Below are 5,272 nucleotides of genomic sequence, written 5' to 3' on the forward strand. Positions count from 1 at the left end.
GCGCGCGGAGGTCAGAGGACAGCTTATAGAAGTCCCAGTGATGGAGCTTGGTCCCAGAGCTTTTACCCCCGACCCATCTCAGCAGCCCCGTGTATTTTGATACACGTTAGTATATGATCTCCAGAGAGGTTGCGTCCTTACGCACTGGCAACGGAAGGCAGTTTGTTTTCCTACAAACCCAGTGGTGGTTGAAAAAGATGGCTATTATTGTGGTTATTGCTGCAACATTGCCTGTTCAGGAAACACAATTTCAACATCCCTTGCCTACTGATAGAATACAGTCGTCTTCAGCTTTATTTGAGGAGGACAGACAGACTGGCATGGAGCAAAAGAAGAGAAGAGATTCTTGGAAAGTAATAATCAGATTGCAAAGCCCAGTGTGGTAGGAAGCGCCAGTAGTCACAGGCATTCAGGAGCTTGATGTAGGAGGATCCCTTGAGGTCACAAGTTCAAGACCTGACCGGGTAACACAACAAGACCCTGTCTCAAAAATAAATGAGCAAGGCATGATGAGACTCTTCTGTATCCCCAACACTTGGGATATGAAGGCAGGAGCATCAGGAGTTCAAAGTCATTCTTTGCTACTTAGCAAGTTCAAGGCCAGCCTGGGCTACATGAAGGCCTGGCTCAAAAAGGGGCTGGAGGGAAGACAATTAAAAAAAATTGTGCCTGAATATCCTTGGCAATAAACAAGGCCAAAGATCAAATTATTATTTATGAATATGTATGAAGCTAAAATTCCTCAACTCAAAGTGCTTGAGGGTCCATATTGGTAGTGTAGGAATATAATCCCAGCACTTAGCAGGCAAAGAACAGAGGATCCTGGGTTCATTACATAATGAGACCCTGTCTTCCCTGCCCAACAACGATGAGCTTCAGGGTTGGAGGTGAGACTCAGAAGCAGAGCGCTGACTAGGCCTGTGTGAGACCCTGGGTCCGACCCCTCCTCTGACTATAAAGTGCTGCACACTTTCAATCCCAGCACTTGGGTGTAGCAACATTTCACTTATATTTTAATAAATAAAACTTGCCTGAGGCTCAGAAAAATAAAATAACCCCACTGGCCAGCTTTACAGGGCAGGCAGCAATGATACAAACCTTTAATCCCAGCAGCCACACTAGCTTGCCACAGAAACCAGGCGGTAGGTAGTGTTGCTTTTTGGGTTTTCAGGTCAGGTTGAATTCCAGTTTCTCTCTCTGAGTTTTTATTGTTCATACTTCACTTGGGAGGCAGAAACAGGTGAATCTTAAAGACCAGGCTGGCTTCAAATTCACAGAGATCCGCTTGCCTCTGCCTCCTGAGTGCTAGGATTAAATGCGTGCGCCACCATCGCCCGACCAGTTTTCTCTTAAGTTCAACACTGTCCATCCATTGAGTGGAGCCACTGAGCTCCAAGGACGTCCTTCTTGAGACTTCAGAGCATTTGTTCCAGAGATTCCTGAAGCTGAGGGCTAGTGCAGATTACCCACCTCTGCCTCTGTGGGGCTGGCGGATGTGTAAAACTACCCTCCTGGCTGGCCCAGTGGACCTTACAACAAAAGCAACTAAGCTGGGGTGGGGGGAGCAGCAAGATGACTCACTGGGTAAAGGCACCTGCTGAGTTTGACCCCTGGAGCTCATGTAGCTGTGGAAGGGGAGCCCCAACTCCACAGAGTTGTCATTTGCACATCAGTACATTGTGCCTGAATTCCCTCATGCTTCAGTCACACAGACAAAAAATAAGTAATATTAAAAAAAAAAAGAAATACTTTTTCTTTTATTCTCTTATATTTTTGAGAAGTACTATTGTTAAAGAAATAAGCTGAAGTTCAATGGATGAGCTCAGATGTGCAGGGCCCCACCGAACCTTAGTTTCTAAATTTAATAAAAGAAAATTTTATTTTATTCTCAGCACCGAAATGGTGACAGGCCAAATGTCCCGGCTCTAGACAGAGTAGGGGGATGGTAAATTCAGAGCCAGCCTGGGCTAATTAATGAGTTCTGAGTATCTGGGACACAAGGTGTGACACCATCTCATGAAAAGCAAAGTGGGAGCCAGGTGGCTGTGGTGCACGCCTTTAATCCCAGCACTAAGGAGGCAGAGGCAGGTGGATCTCTGTGAGTTCGAGGCCAGCCTGGTCTACAGGGAGAGTTCCAGGACAATCTCCAAAGCCACAGGGAAACCCTGTCTTGAATAAACCTAAAAAAAAAAAAGAGAGATAAAAAACCAGTAAAGTGGGGAGACTGGGCAGATGACAGCCTTCAAGAACGTTGCTTGTCTTGTAGATGTGTGGAGTAGGGTTTCCAGCACCCACAACTGCTGTCACGCCAGCTCTAGTGGACCCAATGCCCTCTGACATCCATGGATTCCTGCATACATAAGCGGCACATAAGAAGCCATGAATGATTTCATTTAAATTAGATTTTTATCCAGGCAGTGTTGGTACACATTTTAATCCCAGTACTCAGGAGGCAAAGGCAGGTGGAACCCTGTAAATCTGAAGCCAGCCTGGGCTACAGAGCGAGTTCTAGGACAGTCAAGTCCACACAGAGAGACCCTGTTTCTAAATAAATAGATAAAAGTTACATGTTTAGGTGTGTTGCCTGCATGTATGTCTGTGTACCACATGTGTGTCTAGTGTCTGAGGAGGCCAGAAAAGGGCACTGGGTCTCTGGAGATGGAGTTACACATAGTTGTGAAATATCTTGTAGGTGCTGGGAATCGAAGCTGATTCTTCTGCAAGAGCAGTCAGTGCTTTCAAAAGCTGAGACACCTTGCCAGTCTCTAAAATAAAGCACTTTTTTTTTTTTTCTGAGGCAGGGTTTCTCCGTGTAGCCCTGGCTGTCCTGGAATTCGCTTCATAGACCAGGCTGGCCTCCAACTCAGAGATCTGTCTGCCTCTGCCTCCTGAGTGCTGGGATTAAAGGTGTATATGACCATGCCCAGACTAATTTTTTTAAGACTTATTTATTTATTATGTATATGTGTTCTGTCTGCACGTACACCTGCACACCAGACGGTGGCGCCAGATCTCATTACAGATGACTGTGAGCTACCATGTGGTTGCTGGGAATCGAACTCAGGACCTCTGGAAGAGCAACCAATGCTCTTAACTGCTGAGCCATCTCTCCAGCCCCCTAAATCTTTTTTTTTCTTATGTTCATTTATTTCCGGGGAGGAGGGTGTGCCCTGTGCACATGCCATGGTACATACATGAAGGCGAGAGGCCACACCTAGTTTAAAGAGATGCTAGAATCAAGCCCAGGACTTCCGCTAACCAAGCGCTCTGCCACCTGAACCACACCCCTATCCTTTCCTGGCTTCCAGAAAGGCCCAAGGAGAAGTTAATTATGACTCGATGCTGTGGAACACTGGCACTGGTGACTCCAGTTTGAGTCTGGTGTGTTCTGGCCCAATAGTCTGTGGGTCCCCAGCAATGGCCACCTGCTGTGTTTACAGACGGTCCAGCATAGCACAGACATGCCATACATAGGGTTTGGTACTTGCTGTGGCTTCGGGCATCTGCAGGGGTTCGAGGACGACAATAAGGAGGTGCAATCTCATTCTTCTCAATAGTTATCATCTCCTTGACTGTTGACCTAAAACACCCTGGCACAACTCAGCATCTCCCGGGCCACCTCACCTTGAAGCTTGTGACCCTTACTGCTCCTTGGTTGCCAGCCATGGGGCTGGGCCATTTCTGGCCAATTAAAGCCAAAAGGAATGTACTGGTGGAATACATGGTTGCTTAGTACCTGGAAGGAAGCGCTGGAGAGCCAGGCTTCCGGGCCGCTCCTGGAATCTGGGTGGCAAGAAGCCATGGGCTTCGGTGCACCTGGGGGCAGCTGTAGTGTAGGAGGGCATGGGCAGGAGGCTGTTTTTTATTTTTTATTTTATTTTATTCGAGACAGGGTTTCTCTGTAGTTTTGGAGCCTGTCCTGGAACTAGCTCTTGTAGACCAGGCTGGTCGCGAACAGGAGGCTGTTTCATTGGTACAGAAGAATCCAGTTATACCGCTGAAGCTGAGGACCCAAGGTAGGAAGGGACCATAGGAAGGGACTGGCAATGTTAAGATGGGGTGAAGAGAGTGTCCCTTCTAAAGTCCCTTGGAAGGGGCCCCAGGAAAACAAAGAGTGCGTTGGTTGTGTTGGCAGGAACTGGTGGTCTCTGCACTTAGGAGGTAGAGACAGGAAGTTACTGGGGGTCTGAGACTAGCCTGGGCTAAACCATCTCTCTTGTTTTGAGAAGAACCTTGAAGTGGACCAGCATGGCTGCATCTCCTTAGATTTTCTTGGTCTGGAGACCCAGTTTAGCTGGTAGAGGGCTTACGTCCGAGGCTTGGGGCTCTGGGCATCATCATAAAAAGCGGACAGTAGCTGGGTGCTGGTGGGACACCCCTTTGATCCCAGTATTTGAGAGGCAGAGGCAGGTGGAGTCTCTGTGAGTTCAAGGTCAGGTCTTGAAAACTCAAATTAACCCCCCCCAAAAAAAAAAGAAAAAAGAAGACTCAAATTAATTAGTTAATTAAAAACTGTGAAGTTGGAGAGATGGCTCAGAGGTTTAAGAGCAACTGGTTGTTCTTCCAGAGGTCCTGAGTTCAATTCCCAGCAATCACATGGTGACTCACAACCATCTGTAATGAGATCTGGTGCCCTCTTAGAGCACGCAGGCAGACACACAGATAGCACACTGTATGCATAATAAATAAATAAATCTTAAAAACACAACAACAGCAACAACGAAAGACAACTGTGCCTAAGCAATCACAATTGCTGAGTCAGGGTGGTAAATTAGTTGCTTTGTTTAGCTGCTTTTTTTGAGACAGAATTTTAGTGTGTGTGTGTGTGTGTGTGTGTGTGTGTGTGTGTGTGTGTGTGTGTGTGTGTCTGTGTGTGTAAAGACAAACCTTAGGAGTCAAGAACCTCCTTCTATCAGTGGGTCCCCAGGAACTGAATCCAGGTTCTTAGGCTGGGCAGCAGGCACCTCCAAACAATGAACTCTCTCACCTGCTGCAGTAAAAACTTTTGAATTAACAATAGAACAACTGGCTAGGTAGTGGTGGCACACACTGTTAATCCCAGCATTCAGGAGTCAGAGGCAGGCTGTGAGTTCAAAGCTAGCCTAGACTACAGAGTGAGTTCCAGGATGCCAAGGCTGTTACACAGAGAAACCCTGTCTTGAAAAAAACAAAATAAATACCAAAATAATTTAAAAAGCTACTGGGAAAGCCGGGCGGTGGTGGCGCACGCCTTTAATCCCAGCACTCGGGAGGCAGAGGCAGGCGGATCTCT

This window comes from Microtus ochrogaster, linkage group LG8, assembly GCF_000317375.1.
Source record: "Microtus ochrogaster isolate Prairie Vole_2 linkage group LG8, MicOch1.0, whole genome shotgun sequence".
NCBI lineage: Eukaryota > Metazoa > Chordata > Mammalia > Rodentia > Cricetidae > Microtus > Microtus ochrogaster.